The following is a 24,269-nucleotide window of genomic DNA, read 5'->3' as shown; positions in this document are numbered from 1 at the left end:
CTTCCGAGAGTCTATGCTTGGCTGCCCCAAGCAGAAACTTCCTTTGAGATTTGGGTTCTCCCTCTTTTCTAGAAAATAAATACATGCTTGTTTCTTGTAATAAAAAATTGTTTTAACTTACTTATTTTAAAGTAATATTTAAGATTTCAAAGAAGTAGCCTAGTTATGCTACAGCTTCGGGTATTTCCTGGCAGTTGTATCCCCAAGATTTGGTCATTCTGTTTAAGAATCTGAGGTTATAGTGTTGGCTTGGGGGTCAGAAGGACTAGATTTTACTCTTGTCTTTGCTCCCCGTTCTTGCTAGTGTCGTAGAAGTTATTTGAACTGCCTAGACCTCCGTTTTCATGCCTGTAGGGGATTGGACTAGACCATCTCTACAATTCTTTCTGGTTCTGAGCCTCGAGGGATCTCTTCCAGTCCTTAGCTTACTAGGTTCAACTTTGGCATTTGCCTATGAGCAGACATTCTCTTGAGCTCCTCTACCATCACTCAGGCATGTCGAGGGCTCCTTTTCCTGATCCATCCTAGAGGAGGAGAGCCAATTTTCCTTTACAAGCTGATCACACAGATTGGTAGAGTCCAATTTATATACAGCCAGGCATGGTTTCTCCTTGTAAGACAGCACTGATGCAGCAAACAAAGACAGGATAGGAAGGTATGTGCCCTAAACAATCAAACTAGAGACAATGCCAATAGAATTTTATTCTTTAGTATTCCAAAGTAACATACTTTTCATGGGGAGATTGATGGACTTTGGCCTACTAACAGATGCAGGGGTTTGGTTTGGGTTTTTGTTTTTCTTCCGACTCCATCAGCTTTGAAACTGAGAATGGAAATGAGACACCTGCATTAATAAAACAACAAGGTGGCGTTTGGACACTTAAACTAAACAAAAGAAATTGAACCTGGGAGTGAATTACTTATTTATGACCTCTCCTGTCAAGTTAACTATCCTCTTGTGAGGCCTGGGATACTCTCTTTATTGGTCCTTAAGGCAAGTGGGAAGGGTTCTGTGATGGTCTGTGGTTTAGGTCAATAGTGAGCTGGTTATGGGGGGTCATTTGGTCCAAAGCTTCCTTATAAGGAAACGTACACCCTCCCCTCTTTTCTTGAAGACATTCTGAAGGGACTTGTGATAAGCAGGATTTATGGCTCAGGAATTTCACTGTATATCCAGGAGGCAATGACAAGATTAAACCAGAGTGGAACAAGGCCAGAGGTCTTAATCAACTCTGCAAAGGAGAAACTCCTGAGGAGCTGGTGACAGCCTGATTTCTTGCATCTGTTATAACCGACCTGGGAGAAGCATAAGTGAACACAGGGCATTGGGCAAAGTTTCTCTGCCAAGGATCTTGAGGTGCTGAATCACCTAAATGGTCTCATCTATCTCTGGTTTCTACTATTGTCCCCTAAAAAGACTACAGCAGTTCTCATGTAACCTTGTTTAATGTCATTTAAATAAAGATCACCTTGACTCAGATGTCATCTCATAGAACAGACATATTTCACAATCTCTAATGAATCCTTAATAGGATTTTTACATACATGCATATATGCATATGAAACATAAGTCTTGTTACTGTCCCAAGTTTACTTAAACATAGCTCATTGCGGTTGCACATGGGTATATCCCATGTGGAAAGCGTTTATATATACATACATGCATTTTGTCTTGGTATAAAATCAATTCTGCCATAGAGCATTTTCTCCTTGTCTTGTCAGTAGGAAGAAAAGGTCAGGTTTTCAGAGGGATAGAAGATAATCCCACAGAGGAAAGACTCATCTTCCCAGCCACACTTTACCAAGAAGTCATGCATTCCTACTCCGATCTACAAAGGTATGATAGGTCATCTTTTCACGGTGCTGACAACAGGGACTATTGGAACCCAAGATGAAGGAGAGATCGAAGGATTTGAGAATTAGAGGATATCAGGTCAGACACAAGGCCTGACAGGTAAGGTGGCTACTGGCTTCTTAGGCAGGAGGGCCAGCAAGACTAGAAATATTTGAACCCTAAGATCATTGCTTATTGATAAGGCCCAAGATAAAATTACTGATAGGAGAAGACGTGGGGCCCTTCACCTCACTTCAGCAGCCCCCTGATACGGCTGCTACACCAAAGCTTTTCACTTCCATGAACCTCTTCTTACCCTGGTTCCTTCTAGTTATGCTGGTTGACCAGCCCCACGCCTGGCTGCACCTTCCTCCTTAGCTGTCCTGGCCTTCAAGATCAATTCCTTTAAGCAAGCTCTCACTGAGTAACAAGCACTCTAAAAATGTACTAGCTTTAAACAACCAACGATTAGTATTTCTTACCTGTCCTTGGTTTGTGTGGACATTTCTGCTGATCTGGACTGGGCTCCACTGAGCTCAGCTGGGCTTGCTCACGTGTCTACACTCAAACTGAAAGGTGGTCAGGGGCTGGATGATCTAGGATGGCCTCAGCTGGGATGATACAGGACCCAGGACCTCTCCATGTGATCTCTCCTCCTCCAGCAGGCAGTTAGCCTGAGCCTGTTCTCATGGCATGGCAGGGCTCCAAGACTAAGCAGGACTAATCCTGCAGGAGAGCAAGCCCCATTGCATAGCACTTTGTAGCCTCTGATTGCATCCCATTGCTCAAAGCCCAAAGTCAGATGGAAGAGGATTGTAAATTCTAGACCAAAGAGCTTGGATACTAGAAGGCCATTAATTGGGGCCATTCATGCAAGCACTCTACCACACCACCCTAGGCCAAGTCATAGTATGTCTTGACTCTATGGCTCCATAGCCACCATTATATACCTGTTACCCTTCTTCTACCATTGGTCCCTACAATCCATTCCCCATCTATTAGTTAAGATCATCTCTTAGAAACATTCATCGGGTTGTGTCACTCCCCTGCTCAGAAGCCTTCAATGACTCCCCAGTGCATTTAGACTAAAATGCAGATGCCTTACCATGGCTACCGGTCGTAAAGGATCTGCCAGCCCCTGCCTATCTCTGTGCCCTCATGCTTTAACCGCTCTCCCCCTTGCCCACTCTACTTGGCTATTCTGTTCTTCTGTCTGTTCCTCCAGCCTCAAGGGATCTTCTCTTCCGTGCTCCCTCTGTCAGGGATGCTTTGCCACAGGTGTCTGGATGACGGATGGCTTCTTATCTGTCAGCTCCAGCATCCTATCCTCACAGAGGCCTTTCCTGATCACCTAAGGGAAAATAGCTGAGCCCCTTCCCCATATGCCACAAACTCTATCTTATTATCCTTTTTTTTTTTTTTAGCAATGTAGCATCTGAAACTATTCTGCTTTTTTATCTTTTCACTTCCCTTCTCCTTCTGTCTACAATGTGAGTTCCATGGGAATAGGAACCTTGTCTGTCTTGAACATTACTTTCTTCCCTCCAACAGTAATGCTTATAGACACATGCAGACACTCAGTCAAGAGTCACTGAACAAATAAGTAACTGAAAATCCAGGCATATTGGCCTATCATACAAATACATATATTCCACTGTACTGATTTAGGGTACACAATATGGCCTTTTTTTTTTTGGTCTTGTCATTATATTTTATTTTAGCCATTCTAATAGGTAGGTAGTGGTATCTCCATGTGTTTTGTTTTGTTTTTTTTAAACATCTTTATTGGAGTATAATTGCTTTACAATGGTATGTTAGTTTCTGCTTTATAACAAAGTGAATCAGCTATACATATACATACATCCCCATATCCCCTCCCTCTTGTGTCTCCCTCCCTCTCACACTCCTTATTCCACCCCTCTAGGTGGTCACAAAGCACCGAGGATCTCCCTGTGCCATGCGGCTGCTTCCCACTAGCTATCTATTTTACGTTTGGTAGTGTATATATGTCCATGCCACTCTCTCGCTTTGTCACAGCTTACCCTTCCCCCTCCCCATATCCTCAAGTCCATTCTCTAGTAGGTCTGTGTCTTTATTCCTGTCCTGCCCCTAGGTTCCTCATGACCTTTTTTTTTTTTTTAGATTCCATATATATGTGTTAGCATACGGTATTTTTCTCTTTCTGACTTACTTCACTCTGTATGACAGACTCTGGGTCCATCCACCTCACTACAAATAACTCAATTTCGTTTCTTTTTATGGCTGAGTAATATTCCATTGTATATATGTGCCACATCTTCTTTATCCATTCATCTGATGATGGACACTTAGGTTGCTTCCATGTCCTGGCTACTGTAAATAGAGCTGCAATGAACATTGTAGTACATGACTCTTTTTGAATTATGGTTTTCTCAGGGTATATGCCCAGTAGTGGGATTGCTGGGTCATATGGTAGCCATATTTATTTTGATATTCAAAGTCATATGATTCTAGGCCCTTGTTTCCCTCTCTTACTCATTACAAGGCCTTTTCAGCCAGATATCCTGGTTCATTCTTTCCTCTTTTTATGGGTCCATCTCTTATTTCTTGCCACTTTTCCCTGTGTAACTGAGTGATCCACAGCCAGCCTCGTTTCTCTTCTGTTTACTGTCCAGTAGTCCTCAGGAGACAATGCAATGGTCCACCAGACAAGCTGGGATACGCTGGGTGACAGCTGGGAGACCTCAGGGGGTGCAGAACGGCCTGGCCGCTGGAGCGGAATTTCTCTCTGATATCTGTCATTCGCATCTTGACTTCTGAGGACAAGACAGCTTGTTGGTTTAAAATTCCAGTTGGAGTAAGTGTACTGAAAGAACTGTCAGCAACAGTTTTTGTATATTCCCCCTGTGTCTGAGGCCAGGTAGATTCATCATAAGAGCATTTTAACCCAACGGTCTGTAGTTTAGACCCACAGACTGCCTTAAACAGCGTATTTTTGGAAGATACAACTTCCCTCGTCTCCTCTCTGGGCTCCTGAAATGGTCAGTTCTGCCTCTGGCTGAGGTCCATGTGCTTCTCTTTGGGCCTCTGCAAATAACTAAGGGTACTCATTCAAACTAGTCTTTTATTTATTTTCTATTTAAAACATTTTTTTTAAACATGAACAATTTTTTTTAATCATTCTTTTTTTTAATATTTATTTTTGGCTGCATTGGGTCTTTGTTGCTGCGTGCGGGCTTTCTCTAGTTGCGGTAAGCGGGGGGCTACTCTTCGCTGCGGTGTGTGGGCTTCTCATTGTGGTGGCTTCTCTTGTTGCGGAGCATGGGCTCTAGACACTTGGGCTTCAGTAGTTGTAGCACGTGGGCTTCAGTAGTTGTGGCTCACAGGCTCAGGAGTTGTGGCTTGCGGGCTCTAGAGTGCAGGCTCAGAGGTTGTGGCGCACAGGCTTATTTGCTCCGCGGCATGTGGGTTCTTCCCTGACCAGGGCTTGAACCTGTGTCCCCTGCATTGGCAGGCAGATTCTTAACCATTGCACCACCAGGGAAGTACCATAAACAATTTCTTTACTTAAGAATTGAATGAAATAATTCTCTGGAAAACATTGAAATAGTAGATATTATAATTGCTCAATTTTGTCAGAGAGAATCAAATGCAGATTTGTTCTTAGTAATATGAAGAATGGAAGTTCAAAGTTTTCTAAACTGTCTATATATATATTTATTTATTTTAACCTTTCAAAATTAATTTTTAAAGGTTATACTCCATTTATAATTACAAAATATTGGCTATATTCCCCGTGTTGTACAATATATCCTTGTAGTTTATTTTATACATAATAGTTTGTACTTCTTACCCCCCTACCCCTGTCTTGCCCCCTCTTCCCTCTCCCTGCTGGTAACCACTAGTTTGTTCTCTATATCTGTGAGTCTGCTTCTTTTTTTGCATATTGATTAGTTTGTTGTATTTTTTAGATTCTGCATATAAGTGATATCATACAGTATTTGTCTTTCTCTGTCTGATTTATTTCACTTAGCATAATGCCTTCCAAGTCCATCCATGTTGTTGCAAATGGCAACATTCCATTTTTTACGGCTGAATAGTAGTCCATAGCGTGTGTGTGTATATACATGTATATGTACCACATCTTCTTTATCCCTTCATCTGTTGATGGACACTTAAGTTGCCGCTGTATCTTGGCAATTGTAAGTAACGCTGCTATGAAATTTGGGGTGCATGTATCTTTTCAAATTAACCAAACTAATCTTTTAAAATGCTTTCATTTAGTCTCTCTCCTGCCCAAAGCCTTTCACTCTTAGCTCTTCCTCTGCTTGCCCTTCAAGGTCCTCCAGAGATGGATTTCATAAGCTTATTGACAAGGACTCGGTTCATATCTGAGGAGTTGTCCCAGGATCCCATCAAGGGCTGCACCTCTTCCGAGACCTTGCTCACGTTCTTTTTCACTTTGCTCTAAAGCAGAAAGAACTGAAAGCATTTCCATGGAGGTAATGAAATTTAGCTTCAGGGCGCCTCACTTGCATGGTCCTAAGGCCTTGGGAGGAACCCCAGCAATGTATTCACATGGTCATTACAAAATTAGCAGAAATAAGATATTCTAATTTCAGCTGACAACTCTCTCTGTCCCCTAGTGTTGGGTGGTGATGGGTGGCCATGGGCATTTTGGGGATCCAGCTTAGAGGAAGTTAACTTGGAAAAACATTCAGTTTAGATTTAGTAGAATATATTTATGTGGTAGGCAGTTACTCACATATATTGTTAGGTTTTTGCTGGCCATTCTGGTTTAGGAATGGCTCCTAGAAATCCTGCTATTACCATTCTGTCAACTCCCTGGGCAAGGCTGGCGGATCAATTAGGGCATGTATGTCTCCTTGGGTACCTGGCACCAGGAATACACAGATAGTGGAAGAAAAGCTAGGTTTAAACTGCATGGAACTGGAAGGGGACCTGTGAAAAATTCTTCCGATCACCAAATGTAGGAAAATGTACGCCAAGTATTCCATTCTCATGGGTGCCTAGTCAAAACAGAAGCTCTCGGAATATACCCTATGATGCTGCATATACAATTATACACACACTATATTTTTTATCCTATTTTCCTTTTATTTTCTTCCTATTTCATGGCAATCACATGAAATAAAATTGATCAGAATTCCTGTGCTTGTAAGACAGAAGCCTGTAGCAGTAAACAGCAAGGATATCCAATGTGAAGTCACATGTTTTATGCATCCCAACTGTCAGTAACAAAAAGCAAATTTCAATGAACCCTGTTGGAAGAATGACTGAGTTATCTTTGTATTTGCTTTGTAGAATGTGTTACAAAAACAATGTCATATGAAGAGGCAATCAAAGAGTATATAGTCAGAAAGTGTAGGAAGAAATATTACAGACATATGTCAGGCAACTAAATAATAAAATATATTATTTGGGGGGGTTTTGTCTGCTTATTTTGCATTTGTAGTTCTTCCTTATACTTGATTTTACATTCATAAGTTTTTATTATGTTTTTAAAACAGGACCTAAAAATTGTATAAGCTCCCCTCCCCCATAAAACCTGGATCTTCTCATGGCAAAAACAAAACACAATTTATTACCTCAATAAATTAGCCCAACACAAAAGTAATAACTCTTATTACTTGGGGGCTTGCTATGGGTCTGACATTATTTTAGGCACTTTATATAATTCTGTTATTTAATCCTTAAGACAACCCTGTGGCTGATATGCTTCTCATTTCAGAGGGTTACAGAAAAATGAAGTAATTTACTCAAGGCCATACTAGGGTCAAACCAGTTCTGTCTCATTCTGCAGCCTGTGCTCCAGCCAGCATGCTTTGCTGCTGTTACCCTCTTTGTTACCTGGTATCACACTTAACTACATTTTTCTTGTGTTGTCTGTCTGCTGCTTTTATACTTATGGTCCTTAATTCAGCTGTAAGTTCCTTGAAGATAAAAAATAGAACCCAAATTTCTTCCCTATCACTCTCAACATATGGCAGAGAGTCGAGGTGGAATCTTTTTCATTCTTGACAATCAAAATTGATTAGAAGTCACATATGTCTGGAAAATGCCCCAAGAGAAGTACAGAATAAATTATTATTCTCAGGAATAAATTTGAAAAATATTTTTTTCGACTTCAATACAGTATGCTGTCGCATGGCACTGGTGGAGGAAATAACTGATTTTCAATTAAAAATGTAAAAGGAGCAAATACGCAGTCTGAAGCTACAGGTAGGCTTTGGGTTTTGTTCTGAGCCATCACTGCTGGCTGGTGAGTAAACGTGTGAAATGCTAGTTACCATAGTAACCAGCACAGCAAGATTCCCCCCCCTTTGGTTTATGAATCCAAATCGATAAATGTTTATAAATAACTCTCCAGTTGGCCAAAAGAAGTAAAAGCACAAACCAGAACAATCCTTCTGTCCTGTGAATGTGAGTCATAGATATGTTAGCCCCATTATGGGGACAGAAAAAGGCTGTCCAGAAAATAAACAATTGGCCACATCATTTGCTTTACAAGGGTGCTTAGGAAAAACCCGTTGAGTGAAAATCGATTTTACATGCTAACTGACAACAAGAATACAAAGGATGCACATCCAAGGGGCATGAACGTGAAATTACAGAAATCACAGATGCTGGGTCTGAAAGGGAACATTGGTGTAATTGGACCTCAATGATTATACTGAAGTTCAAACGGAATAGGTAGAGACATTATCCTGCCTTCGTGGATGATGTGTTCTCTGCGAAATGCAAGTGGAATCATACAAAAGTGGAATTTGGTATCAAGAGTCCCAGAAAAATCAAATCAGGCCACCAACTATTGTAAGGTTTCTTTCTATAGCATTCCAAGCAGATGGTCAAACAGCCTCTCCTGGGATATTTTTAGTGAAAGGGAAAGTCATTTTCATGTAATCTCTATCTAGTAGCTGTTAAATTTTCTTCCCTGAGCCAAAATCACTTCCCACTCTCATCCTTAACATGTATCCATTGGTCTTGGTTTGCTCTTTGGCATAACAAGAACCTAATCCATCTGGTTCCCTGTTGGTGACAGTCCTTCAAACCTTTGAAGGCAGCCATTGAGTCTTTCTTTAACCTTCTTTTGTTACTGGTGCGGTTCCAACCTCTCCACTCTCCCAGTTTCTTTCCTCAGAATGTTATTAACTTGCCAGCATTCTTCTCAAAATGTGGTCTCTCCGAATGAGCTGTACAAATCCCCAGATGTGGGTTAAAATTTCAGTGAAACTACTTCTTACGTTTTATCTATGGACGACGTGGCTAAGTTTGCGTTCAAGTGTGTGTCTGTGTGTGTGCGCACGCGTGTGTGCGTCTGTCTATAGCCACACTGCACTGTTGGCACATAGTAAGCTTCTGGTAGGCTAAAACACACAGGGCACCCCATCTCAGAATAGGAGTGAATTATATAAATATTTCTTCCAGGAAGAACCAACTAGGGCAGGGATTCCTTGGCAAACCACTAGCCTGAGAAACAGAAAGGAACAGCCCTTCATGGATTTGGCAAATAATTTAGCGGGCTGACGTAAAGTAGAGAAGGAGTAATCGCTCACAAGGTGTGGTTTGGAGGGTCTTAGAGAAGAGTCTCCTGCCCCCAAATGCCTCATTCATCCAAGTGTCCAACTGGCTGGAATTTCACCATTTGGAAGTGCTGAGCATTTTCCGGCTATTTTTTTCCCCCCAAAGGCACATTAAATCACTAACAATTTAGTGTGAATGAGATGATCCCATTTCTTTCAGAAAAGAGGAGAACCTGAGGCAATAGGAAAGCACTAACTTGTGGATTTGGAGGTTGGGAAGAGGCATTAAATAGGGGGAAATAGTTTAGAAAGACGTGATAGGATGCTCTGGAGCTCTGCAGATTTGCTTGGGGCCCAGCCCTGCCCCAAGGGTAATGCTCTCCACGGTGGGGGGAGGAATCACACACTCAAACGTACACCCGGGAAAGAACAGGAGGGTGGAAGAAAGACTACAGTGCTAGCATAATAACGAGTAAACCCGAGACAAGGGAATGGTTGGAACATGGCCCCTGTGGGTCTCACTAAAGGGACGACCACAGCTTAGCTCCAGCCAAATCTTTCAAAGGAGGAACACAGGCCCTTTATTGGCAGATCTTTCAAATTTTCAGACTCTGGAGGTTTAAGTGAAATCTTCTGGTTTGGGAATGCTGAGCATGATGTCAAGAGTCAAACAAAATATTTCTCGTGAAATCGCAAAAAGACAAACGCAGAGAAACAGGAGGTGAAGAGGTGGAGGAAATGGGGAGACAACTGCTCAAAGGGTGTAAACCTGAAGTTAGAAGATGAACAAGTTTGGGGATCTAATGGACAGCATGGTGATTATGGGTAATAATTCTGTACCATATACTTGCAGTGTTGCTCAGAGTACATCTTAAATATTCTCAGCACGAAAAAGAAATGTAACTCTATGATGGGATGGAGGTGGTAGGTAACACCATTGTGGCCATAATCTTGCAATTTATAAATGTATCAAATCAACAATGTTGTACATCTTAAACTTACACAATATTATGTGTCTATGTCTCTCAATAAAGCTGGGAAAAAATTTCTGAACAAAATAAAATAAGAAGAAAAATATCCAAATATCTCTGCTGCCAGACATGGCCGAGGCTACCAGTTTATGGTCTCTAACATTAGAGTCTATGCAATAAGATCTACAGCTACATCTATTTCAATGAAGCAAGTGGCAGAGGCTCCAGAAGTAGCGGCTGAAATTACATACAAGATTCTGCCTTACCACTCCTTAAACCTGAGAGGGGCTTCAAGGAGTCTACTTGGAGAGCTTGAAGTGTGTCTCCTGGAGTTGGAGGGGAAAGAAAGCATGATGCCCGATGATTCATATTTGAAGAATCTAAGGGGCAGGAAGCTGTGACCGTCTGCCCACAATGATGGATCAGAGAGAAAGGGAATTCCATGGGAAGCCAATAGCACTTTGCAGTTGTGTGTGTGCTTGTGTGTTACCAAGAGAGTTTGAGAAAGTTACGGAAACTGTCTGAGGCAGAACTAGATGACAGAGTGGGTTTGTACAGGTAGTGAAGGTGGAAAAAATACTCAGGTATGTCTTCAGCCCATTCAATAACACACACACACACACACGCACACACACACGCACAGAGACACAAATCTGTGTGGTTTTTCTTTTCTGAAACTTCTTTATCAAGTTAAAGTTTCTTGGAGATTTCTCTGCATCAGTATCAGCCTTATTCTTTGCCTCATTTGCATATTCAATGTATGGATTTTGTCTGGATTGTCTGGCTTTCTCCCATCTGCAAATTCAGCAAATTCAATTGTATCCATTGCTCCTATTGCAGGATTACTAAAGTGGACTTGCCGACAGCCTGTGCACTTTTTATTTTGAAGGGTGTTACCAAATGGCCCTCCAGACAGGTAATATAAATGTACATGCCCACCAGCAATGCATGCTACGCAGGCTGTGGTCACTGGGCCTGGTGCAGGCATCAGCAGGGAGCTTGTTAGGAATGCAAATTCTCAGGCCCCACTCCAGACTTTATCCATGAGGTTCTGCAAGTTAATCGCACCTCCAGGTGGTCTCTATGTGTGTAAGATTTAAGACGTCCTCTTGCCTCTTTATGGACAGCTGTCATTCTGACTGTGTCTTTTTATGGTTTTATTTTGTATTTCATCTAGTATGAGTAAGGTTGAGAATATGTTTATGTACTTTAAGAGCCATTTGTAAGTCTTTATATAGCAAGGAAATTATCTCCATGTCTGTGATACGGGTTGCTGTTACTTTTCTAGGTGATGGTTGTCTTGAATTTTTGTTTTTTCTTTGTTGTGCAGAATTTTAAATTTTCACATGGTTAAATTTACCTTTTTTATAGTTTCTGTGTTCTGAGTCATAGAAAGTTCTCGCCACTCCATAATTATTTTAAAATTTTCTGTTTTCTTTAATACTCTATGGTTTTATTTATATTTAACTATGTGTTCTACCTGTCATTTGTTTTGGCTCAAGGAATGAGATGTGGATTTATTTAACTTTTTCCAGGTGGCTACCTCCTTGTCCTAGTACCATTTATTGAATAATTGAAATTTCCCCACTTATCTGAAATATAACCTTTAATACACACTAAATTTCCCTATGTGAACTCTCCATCAATTACTTATTGTATCATGCTGCCTTTTGATTAACCAAGATTCTCTACTGAATTGCTGAATATGTTCTCCCAGGGCTGTGCTTCTAGCCTCCAGATAATAATTAAAAGGATCAAAAGTTATTGCCTTGTACCCCATCCCATCAGAATTCCTATAGGTGACAATTCATCTGATAAAGAAATGCAGGATAAAGGCTTCCCAGCATTCACAGGTGCGTTTTTTTTTTCTTTCATTTTGTTTTAAATAATGCCTCTAAACGAAGTAACTGAAAGGGATAAGAAATTCTAGAATAGGTCAGGTTTTTAGAATTTATTATTTCATATCACAGAAGCAGTGGCTTATTGTGCTTTCCCAGTTCTAGTTCTAAATTAGGAAACTAGACTTAAATTCTCCCCCCTCAATTTTCCTAACTTTTCAGAGCTGTTCGTTGACCATCTAGCACTCTTTATGTTGCTGTCATCATCTTTATCACCTTCTTGCCTCTGATTCATTCCTTTCTTTTCTTTGAATCAAAACTTCAAAGTACTTAAGTTTCTTGACATTCTTTTTAGCATCTCTCTTTAAAGAAATTTGTGCAGCAACGCTGATAAGTGAAAACAAGGATTGGACCTCAGCTATTATCACTTAAAAATAGGAATATCGGCTTTTGCTGTATGTTTTTGTCATATTCCTTCTAAATATGATAGAGTTATTTTCTCTGATGATGTAAAATGAGGACATTATGACCAGAACAAGGCTGGTTCCTTGTGGGTCTCAAGATATTCCTACAAACACACTTGTGCGAATGTTAGCAGATGACTTTATGTGAAATGCAGGCAGTTTTCCACTAAGAAATGAAATTCTGGGAATTCAACTGAAGATTCCTTCTTAAGGGCACCACACATTTTAACCACAGTTTAGTTTGGAAGAAGAAACTCCATTAAACTCAGTAATAAGAGGGATGTGTTAAATTTCCTCGTCTCTTAACATGATAATTTTCCTCTTACCCATTTTGGAACAATTTTAAGTGCCCTCCTTTTGTCAGACTCGCTTGAATTTTGCAAGCCTGCAATCTGGGGACACTGGTTGTTACCGATACCATTAGCAACAAGCACATGGTAGCATAACGTACAGTGGATTGAAGTTCATCTTCCTCTTTAAGAGCTCTGTGTGGTAACACTGTCACAGAGTCTTGGCTAAAATCCATGGAAGGCTCATGCCATCCTGCTCTTGTGGTCTTTCCTGCTGTCTGAGCCTGGAAACACACAGCCAGAGACTAGGACTGGTGCCTAGTCTCAGACTAGAGCAGCCAGTATACTTAGGGATTTGAGCCCAAGAAACAGAAGGAAGGGGGCACTGGGGAGAGTGAAACAGAGAAAGAAGGAAAGCCAATTCAAGGAGGCATGATTGACCTTGTTAACGCCTGTAATCAGTGGGGATCTAGCCCACTGTGGCCCCTCTGAGAAACTTTCTAGAATGTATTTTGGGACTATCCAGAGAGAGGGAGCATGGGAGTATTTACTCCTTGTCTCAACGTCTCTTGCTCAAGGATTATTCTGAAAATGTTGACTCCCTTCTCTCCCAGAACTGTATAGAATGTGGGAGTATGTGTGGCTCAGTGGTCTCTGCAGACATCCTAGGTGGAGAGCTCCCGGCAGGCAGCAAGAGAAAAGCCACTCCACCTGAGGGCGCCTGGCGACCTCGGCAATGCGCACAACAAAAAGAGGTGCTGAGAGGGTACAAAACAGGCATTAAAGATGCCCCCCATCCCATACACCAGGAAACCCATTCCTAAACGTAACCGGGCTTCTGACTACACGTCATCACCTGCTCCTGGCACGGGGTGGGGGGGTAGATGTGGACATGACATTTTAACACCAGCAAGATGGTGAGTGACAGAGCACTGCTCCTTGGGGCTTCCATCCACAATTCTCAGGGCCTGGGGCAGCATTTTCAGAGTCCCACAGAGGGCAGGCCACCCAACCAGCACCTACCACCTTATCCACTTGGGAAGTGTCCTTGGGCTTCTGTAATACCACAGACCATTTCTACCTACTTACACCTGCCAGGCCTCAGCGCTAATAAAAGAAATCACATCCCAGGGAAATAAGTTCTGAGGTTTTCCGGTTACCTGCTAGTGCCAGGAACATGGCTAATGCTGCAGGGGGCACTGCACAGCTCACCCAGATTCAGCCAACTGGGACTAAAGCCACACACACACATTTCATAAAGCTATTTTATGGGCATCAGGTACGTACTCGCCCAGCCTTTGGCAAATGATGGGCACCAGGTCACAAAACTTTCTCCAGTGGCCTCAGATCATTTCTGGAATAAAACAGAAACTCCATTCTTACGTCTATATAGGTAAGCACAGCTATAAGCATATACATGCCAAGACCAGTCCTAGTGTGAAGACAGACAACTGTCTATAAAAATGCTCTCGGGTTGTCTCTGAAGATCCAAGTCAAAGGGATGTCTGATGAGGGAACAAAAGCATACGTGGCCTTTTAGGCAGAGAACATTTTTATTTTTCTGGGAGAACCAAGAGCAGGACCCAGTCTGACCCTGATGCTCAGAGAAGCAGGTTCAGGGAGCAGTCAGGGGTGGATGCTCACGCCTGCTCAGCAACATGGGAGGCGGGGTGGAATCCTGGCCTGGCTGGACAGCTCGCTTTACGCCCAGGCTCCCTGCCCCTCTTTGTTGTGTGTTGGCTGACCATCTCAGCCCCTGCATCTTCACAACTTGTTTGAAAGCACTTAAGAACACGTTATACGTCAAGCATTAATCTAAGAAGCTCACAAACACGGACTCACTTAGCTCTCATAAAAATAGTACAAAGTGCATAGTATTATCACCCCCATTTTACAGATGAGGAAGCAGAGGCAGGAGAGGGTACGGAATTCAATGCAACGGTGAGGGAGGGGAGAACTGGGACATGGGGTGCTTTCTGTGCCCTTTTTTTGTCTGCCACTGGAGATGGATTCACCACTTCCCCCCTTTTCCACAGTGTTTATAGTGGTGGGGTTTGATTCTCGTCCGACCTATATGATTCTCAACTGTTTTGCATGTTTGTCTTGTTCCCACAACTAGATTGTGAGACGCCCACAGGTAACATGTAGAAGCTTACCCAGTCACTGAAATTGTCAAACACAGTCTGAAGGGTATGATCTTTCAGAGAGTCCCCAGATTGTCACTGGGGGCTTATTAACTCCACTGATAATCTTAGCCAGCTTAGGTGTCTTATTTCATGTAAAGAACAGACCATCAGCAGAAAATCAGAAGTGGGGAGGTTGGAAGAGGCAAACACACCAATGGCAGGGGGCACAGTGGGGAGTGACCAAGAGTGTGGCAGCAAAGGAGAAGCAGAAACTGCCTTGTCGCTGCGTCAGAAATGTCAACCTTGTCCCTCAAGGAAAACTCACATGATGTTCTATCTTCTTTTTTAAGAGATGAGGGGAGATCCACTCTATCACGAGGTAGTCAAGATGCAGTAATAGACTAGGGAAATTAACTGCCTTTTACAGAAAGACGGGAAAGCAGTGTTTAATAACAAAGCGCACGAGTGCAATTTCTCAGCTCTGTTGAGAAGCCAGGTTAAAGCATTTTACCTGATGCCTGGTTAAGCCAGGCATCGAGTGTTATTCCCAATCCTCCCTACAGCCACTGGAGGTGGGTATTATTATCCCTAATTTTATGATAAGAAAAGAAAATACAGGGACATTAAGTCACTCGCTCTAGGTCACAACCCTAACAAGTTGCTAACACAGGAGTCTAGCCTTGAACATCTGATCAAGTTCAAACCCTCTCTCACAGCTGCGCTGTATAATAGAACGTGGATAGGTGAAAGGCAGGCAGAGAGATGGAAGGATGAAATGATCCAGGGCAAGGTTGTGAGGCGGCATTTGGCTAGAGAAAATGCCAAGAGTAACCAAGAGCTGTTCTCTTGGAGGGAGAGCTGAGATTCTTTGATGGATAGTAACACTGGACTTTACTTGTCCTGCCTCTGTATTTTTGGGGGGGAAATTGAGAAGGCGCAAGACGCAGGTGTCAAAAATTGAGCAGGAGTAGGTGTGTTGTGAAAGGTTGTTGTGTGATAGGAGCTCTCCCTGCTACTCCAGTGGAAACCTAATTGAGGCTGTGCTTCGAAATGCAGCCAGGGAGTGTCCTGGTAGCAGAGGGGAAGGGGGAGGTTTAAAGGAGAAGAGCCCAAAGAAGAGAGAAGGGAGTTTGCATTCGGCCTTGGCTGAGAAACCAAACAAGTATTTGGGTGCAAACAGGTATGACAGTTTATTCGCTCAGCCGCTTGGTCTTCTCTCTAGGTGCTGGAGAATGGTGACTAGAAGAGCTTCAGCCCCTTAAAAACAAACATACCAATCCCTGACTCCAAGTCTTTTGAAAAGAAAATCTAGACCTTAGAAAATAAGCAGCCATTGATAAACTCGGGGTAAATCTTGTCTAACTGGCAAGGAACACAGTGGCCTCCTGGCTGGGTGGGGGAAGGCAGCGGCTGAGTGTGTTTGGACCACGTTCCTCCTTTTAAAGGCCCCTTGGCCAGCTGGAGGCTTTACAAGGGCCCCTGCTCAGGCCAGCCAGCAGGGAGTTAAAGTAATCTAATTTTAATTATGTGACAAAAGCATGAAGAATCATTTAAAGGTCTGTCGAAGGGAAAAATGGCTCCAGTCTGCCAGGACTCCTTAGATGGTAATAAAGAAACCTATGGGCTAAAAGCTGGGTTTTGGTGCTGAAAAAATAGAACTCACATAATAACCAGACTGTACACTATTGAAAGAGAGACAGGCAGTGAGGAGACAGCCACAGCTCTATCAGATAAAGACAGAGGCGGCTATGAGGCAGCCGGCTGCATGACAGTAATTCTAAATTGTTATTGGGGTTAAATAGTCATAAAAATAAGGTTAGTATTCTCCATTTCTCTAAAGCCAAGGAAGAGAGCATTTCTCTGGATAGTAGCAAAAAAAAAAGAAGTTCAAAAAGCACTTTCAAGTACATTATCCAATTGGGGCTTCAAAAAATATTAGCTCATCAGGTCTTTAAGGAAAGTTCTTAGCTTTAAGTAAAAAGGGTTGATTTTGAGATCTCATCTGTTTAATTTACCACTGGCTATTATTTATGTAACAATGAAATGTCCTTTCGACTAAATGCTATACTCTGTAGCACTACTTTGAAATTTTGAGAGCCTAGAGCCAAGAGGTCAGTTTTTCTTTGGAGCACCTGGCCTTGACCAAAAGATCCTGAAAAATTGGAGGCAGCCTAGTGCTACAGAAAGTCTTCAACATCAGTTGAATAAATGGGAAGGAAGTGTTGAAATCATTAAACAGATTAAGACCAGTGGCTTCATCAAAGGTGTTGCCACATCTTTTTCCAAGTTAGCACAGAATTCTGTCCAGGCTCGACTCCAGGTAAATGCAGTAAGGTTTACTGAAAAGTTGGTCACAAAAAGCATTAGTCAGGAGATCAGTGGGGACCTCAGAGAACTAGGCAAATAGATACAAAATTATCTTGCCTCACAATGTCCGTATCTCATCTGTCTTTGTGGCTCTCATCAAGTGGGAAGGTAGCCTTCCTGAGTTGATTTCTAAAGTAGTGGCCATAGTCTTTCCTCCCTGTACATAGTTTTCCAGTAAGAAGAAGAGCAGAATCTTTTCCCCATTTTCCTCAGAGACCATGTGAGTCAGGGTAAAGCTAGGTTATGCTTCAATAACAAATAAAGCTCAAGTAATCCTCAGGGGCTTAAAGTAACAAAACTGTATTTGTGCTTGTAACAGGCTGATGCAGGCTTCCCTTGGGAGCTCTCATCCAAGCAGAGATCTGGGAGTCTGGGCTTCCATCTTACTGCTGTGCTATCTGCATCATACAACTTCCAGTCACTGTGCAGAGAGGGGAAGTGAGAGGAAGCACTTTAGCTTTGAAATGTCCTGGCTTGGAAGTGACGAACATCACTTCTACTTGAAGTTCATTGTCCAGATCTAGTCATTAGGCCCCTAACCCAGCTGTAAGGCGTTGGGGGCAATGCAGGGAAGCCCACCCATATTTGGGGGATATTAACCATCTCTGTCCCTGAGGACTCTGTTCGGCACCATTTCCCACTACACCCTTGCCCAGTTATTGTGAACCAAATAAAAGGAAGTTCTTTCACATGAGAGATCGGGTTTATACAAGAAAACGGTGGTCTGTGTTACTACTGACCAGAACAAATTTTTTCCTTGCTTCTCTCATATGACTATCTACAAACTATTTTAAATTTTAGATTCCATCTGCAACAGAGTACAGGCATGCCTTGGAGATATAGTGGGTTCAGTTCCAGACCACCCCAATAAAGATAATACTGCAATAAAGTGAGTCACATGAATTTTTTGGTTTCGCAGTGCATATAAAAGTAATGTTTGCACTATACCATAGTCTATAAAGTGTGCAATAGCATTACATCTAAAAACACCAATTTACATATCTTAATTTAAAATTACTTTATGGCTAAAAATGTTAGCCATCACCTGAGCCTTCAGCTAGTTGTAGTAGTAACATCAAAGATCACTAATGAAAAAGTTTGAATATTTCAAGAATTACCAAAATGTGACACAAAGACACAAAGTGAGCAAATGCTGTTGGAAAAAATGGCGATGATAGACTTGTTTGCCATATGCCAGGGTTGCCATAAACCTTCAATTGGTAAAAAAATGCAGTAAAACGAGTAAAAAACACAATGAGAACATGTTTTGTTTTGCTCTTCTCTCATGATACTGAAAAATCAACTAGTCATGGTAACATCTTGTTAATAAAAGTAGATATAAATGCTGAAAAGGTGGAGTGTTGCCCCAAGGACCTTGCCTCTAATGTACAAGGGGAGCAGAAGTCCCTGGGGCAGCACTGCAGCTCCCAAAACTATGTTCCTATTTACCTGATATTTGCATATCTGGAACCAGCTTCAGAGTGTGGGGGTGCATCCACAGAGCAAATGAAAGTACTTAAAAAAGCAGTTCCACCCCCTTATTTGTGTTTCTCAGAGAATGTCAAAAGGATCCCTTTCATAATCCACAGTAACACTCTTTCTCTCACACCCCAAAGCTGGTCCAGAACAAAATTCTCTCAACAAACAGCCAATGCAGTTTTCTGGCATTTCTCCACCTTCCAACTTCCGCCATGTAGGTTCCCTTCCATCTGGGGGGCAGCGGGGGAGGAAGAGAGTTGAAGTTAAGTCGACAATCCAAAATTCTCTTCAGCAGTGGGGAAAGGGCAATGCCGTGAACACTGAGGTGCTCATAACTCGTGCCCCATCACGTTGGCCTGCATTGCGATCCACGAAACATCTTGCACAGTTCTGGTTCCTATCACCTCTCCCCACGGTCTCTCTTAGCATTCACGTTACTGCTCAAAATCAGAGGCCCAAATATGAATCGTGCTCACGAACGCCTTTGAAATAGCAAAAGAAAAACAAAAACTTTTTGTTTTTTTTGCAGTACGCAGGCCTCTCACTGCTGTGGCCTCTCCCGTTGCGGAGCACAGGCTCCGGACGCACAGGCTCAGTGGCCATGGCTCACGGGCCCAGCCGCTCCGCAGCATGTGGGATCTTCCCGGACCGGGGCACGAACCCACGTCCCCTGCATCGGCAGGCGGGCTCTCAACCACTGCGCCACCAGGGAAGCCCAAGAAAAACAAAAACTTTTAACGTGGGGGCAGAAAAAGACATTGGAAAGGGAAATTAAAATCAGAATCCCTCTCAGCAGAAAAATATCTATTTTCTACTCAACTGTGAAGAAAAACTTTAGTTGGTGCTAGGGTACCTTCATTTTCCATTAGTCCAAAGTTATAGAAATAGGGTTTTCCTTTCACATTCTTCCAGGTTCCACCCTGTATTGTCACGTAGTCTTACAAAGAGTCCCTCCTTCTCTCTTCCTAGTGAGACATCCTCACAGACGGACTTCACAGTGGACTCTGCCACCTTCCAGTCTCTATAGCCCTCTTCCTCACATATCTGGTGCCAGTGACTCCTTTGTAGCTCATGTTGCAGACTCTCAGATCCTACCTCTCCTGCTCAGGAGTTCTCAATCCTGGGTGCATATTGGAATCATCTGGAAAGCTTTGACAAATCCCAGTGCCCAGGTGCACCTCAAACTGCTTAAATCAGCAGCTCTGGGGGTGAGACCCAGGTACCAGTATTTTGTAGAGCTCCCTAGCTGATTACAGTGTGGAGCCAAGGTTGAGAACGACTGCTCTAACCCAATGTCTCTCTCTCTTTTTTTTTTTAAATTAATTTATTTTATTTTTGGCTGCATTGGGTCTTCATTGTTGCTTGGGCTTTTTCTAGTTGCAGTGCGCGGGGGCTACTCTTCATTGAGGTGCACGGGCTTCTCATTGCTGTGTCTTCTCTTGTTGTGGAGCACAGGCTCTAGGCTTGAAGGCTTCAGTGGTTGCAGCACGTGGGCTCAGTAGCTGTGGCGCATGGGCTTAGTTGCTACGCGGCATGTGGGAACTTCCTGGACCAGGACTCGAACCCGTGTCCCCTGCATTGGCAGGCATATTCTTAACCACTGTGCCACCAGGGAAGTCCCTTGACTTTTAAAATGATGATTTAAAATGGTTTTACATTCCGTCATTATCCTGTCACAAAGCCCAGTATCTTCACTTTACTTGAGCCCTGTGTTATCTCCTCCAAGGTCTCAACCGCTTGAGCAGTGTGGTGTACACAGTGGGTACTCCATAAATGCTGATGATTTCTTATGATTACAGATGTGTAGATACAACACACACATATCCTCCATCACTCTTGAGATTGTCACAATTTATTAATTACAATCCATGAGTTGAGTGACTATTACATGTGTAGGACTGCATTAGACAACCCCTGAAGATAGAGTCACATACACATGCTACTGCCGCTCAAGGGTTCCAGTAAAAAAAATCTACAGTCATTTTAAAATATATTAAGTGGAATGATTGGTACCTTTTAAAATGTACTGTTACAAATTCAGAAAGATTATATCATTCTATAAGAGTCTTTATCAGTAATCCCTTTTTTCTTAAACATTTTCTTCTTTATTTCAGGCTTTCACTTTAGGGAGTCAAAATAATTTCCCCTAAAACAGCCTCTTCCGTCATGCCCCATGCCGGCCCCTTTGTTATTTTTATAATATAGACTCAAAGAAACATAGCCTTGTAGAGCTGGAAGGAAGGTTGGATACACATCCCTTTCCAATTTTCTCTTTGAAATGTGTGTCATGTTACTTTCCACTCCGTTATATATATTGTGCAGCTGCTCAAGTTTTGAACATGGGGAAGGTCACTGGTATAAATAGGACACCTCACCAAGTGCGGGATGTGCTCCCAGGACCTTTGGAAGTGAGGGAGCTCAATACCGCCACCATCACTAACATGGAGATTTACTGTTCCCCTTGCTCCTTGGTCACTGCAGATGGGAGAGGCAAAAGGGATTATGGAAGCTGAGCAGAAGCTGGGAGAGGACGGTGAGAAGTGATTTCCTCTGCCAAGGTGTGTCCTCAAACTAGTTTGGTGTTTCCAAGGTTCAGGTCCTTGGAAATGGCTTGGAAAAACGTCCTCAATAAGTAACTTTGTGTAATGCCCTTGGTGGTATTCAGGCCCAACTCCCAATATGATTAACTGACTTTAGGAGGGAAGAAAAACATAATCCAAGGTGTTAAATCACCCAGAATGAGGTCTTTGACCATAGAGTGTCTTAAGAGGCCTGGCATGTTGTCAGGTTAAGGTCTAAATAAAGTTAAGACCTAAATAAAGTTAAGGTCTGTATTAATTTCACCTGTATTTATAACTGCCATATTTTTTAGAAATACTGATTCATTTTTCTTCAGAATGTATCTTACATTTAATGTATGAATGATAGGAATAACTTTCTTAACTTTGGAGCCTGCCAATAGGAAAATTCACAATGGAAAAGAGTAGCGTATTTGACCACATAATTATAAAGAACATTCATTTATTTGTTTATTCAACAAATATTTAATGAACTCTCATTTTGTGACCAACTCTGTGCTCAGGCCTCGGGGCCCTGCTTAACTTGATCATTCCATCTCTGTACGCTGAACAATAAAAACTAAACACAAATATAGTAGGAAAATATTTCCATGAAACTGGCGAATTGCTCTTCTATTTACTATATAAGGTTCAGTAGAATATAATCTGTGATACGGATACTATGCCAGGCTAGGTTATTAAAACATGAAAAAGCTGACAAGATAATAAGAAATTAACAGGTTAAAATCTGAATGGAAATGGGAACCAAGCGGACTACATGGGAACCCAAGCTCTTAAAACTCTTGTGCCCTGAGGGCATTTGTTCAGCCAGGTAAATGTAGGCTTACATTTTGACAGTTCCCTGCTGCGAAGGGGACAGATGCCAAAGGCAGCTTCCCCCTAAGGTAGGGAGTCTCCTAGGAGCTTCTCACTGTTATGGCTAAATTTTGCACCCCCTTCCCAAACTCTTACGTCGAAGCCCTAAACCCCAGGATCTCAGAATGTGACCCTTTTGGAGACAGGGCTTTTAAAGAGATAATTAAGTTAAAATGAGGCCCTTAGGGTGGATACTGATGCAATCTGACTGGTGTCCTTATAAGAGAAGATTGAACTAAAGGTTCAAACTAAAGACAATACATTTTAGGCAGTATAACTTATTCATTTAGTCCCCAAATTTTGTAGACAGATAGATAGACAGAAATGTAAGAAAAAAGAGACAAATCCACAGTCATAACAGATTTCAACATACACCATACAGTAATTGATAAATTTAGCACATAAGAATTAGATAGGGTACAGAAGATTTTAATAGCATTATTAACAATCTTGATCTAATGAACATAGATGTAAAACTGAACCCACTAACTGCAGGATTCAGTTTTCCCTGGCACACATAGAGTGTTTATAGCAAAGGACCAAATACAAGGTCATGAGGCACGTCATAATAAATTTCAAAAAACTGAAATTTTACACAGCTTGGTTCCAATTGCAATGTAATTAAGCTGAAAATCAATAATTAAAATGAGTAGAAAAGCTTACATTTTTATAAATTAAATATGTAACTCCATGTAACATACAAGTCAGAGAAGGAACCGTAATAGATATTACATAATATTTTGAACTGATTATAAAACTAGTATATGTTTAGCTGCTTATGGAATGCCGCTAACATGCCTTATAAAGGAAAATATATATTAGATAAGAAGAGTGGCTGAAAATTAATGAACTAAGCAGCAGAAAATACCCACCGTGCCCCCCCCAAAGTAGAAGAAAGGAAATAAAGTACAGAAATAAATTAAATGAACTTTAAATGAAGAAATCATATGCAGACTCAATCATGGGAAGGGCAGTTCTTTGAAAAATATATATATACTGAAAAATGTCCAGTGAGATTGTTTAAGAACAAAAAAAAGGAGGCACAAATAACCAATAACAAGAATGAAACCAAGTTTCCACTACTGATGTTCTGGTTATTTTACAAATAAGAGGATAATATGAGCAACTGTGTTCTAAAATTAACATCTAACAACTAAGATGATGACCTCATTTCTAACTTCCATGAGAAACTGGAAATAGAAGAGAACTTCCACAGATCTCGACCACCCAACTCAAGCACCCTCATCTGCACCCACATATTTCCTATTAACATAATGAACTTACCCATGCTCCTAACTCTTCCTTTATGCCCTAGATCCCATCCCTCTCTCCTACTTAAGGATATTGCTTTAGCAATTCTCCCTTCTCCTTGTTCCCTATTCAATTTTTTACTCGTTACTGGGTTATTTCCACCAGTGCGCAAACATGCTTATTTCTCCATCCTAGGGAGAAAAACTCCTCTCTTGGCCCCAAATCTCCCTCCATCTACCCATTTTTCTGCTTCTGTTTGTTTTTCTGCTTCTGTTTCTGCTTACCTTTCCTGTTCTCCCATTCTTTCTCCACTCACTCATGTCCTTTCTCCTACCACTTTACCAAAACAGCTCTTGTCAAGGACAACAAATGACCTTGCTAAATTTAATGGCCAAACTCTGCTCTCAACTTAAGTTACCAATCAACAGCATCTGACAGAGTAGAAGTGCCCTTATTCTTTCTTCTTGAAGTACCTTTTCCTTTGGCTTCCACGACAGCACAGTCACCTGGTTCTTCACCTCCCTCACTCTCTATTCATCCCCTCTCTCTTTTGTGGATTCCTCCTCTTCTCCTCAAAGTCTTAATGTTAGGGTTCATCAGGGTGAACCCCTGAATCCCCTCTTCTTACTTTTATGTACATACACTTCCTTGGTAATCTCACCAGACTATTAACTTCAAATATTGTCCATATG

The sequence above is a fragment of the Tursiops truncatus genome, chromosome 10 (genome assembly GCF_011762595.2).
Source record: "Tursiops truncatus isolate mTurTru1 chromosome 10, mTurTru1.mat.Y, whole genome shotgun sequence".
In the NCBI taxonomy this organism is placed as follows: domain Eukaryota; kingdom Metazoa; phylum Chordata; class Mammalia; order Artiodactyla; family Delphinidae; genus Tursiops; species Tursiops truncatus.
The sequence above is the reverse complement of the archived record's forward strand: the minus strand, read 5'-3'. Positions refer to the sequence as shown.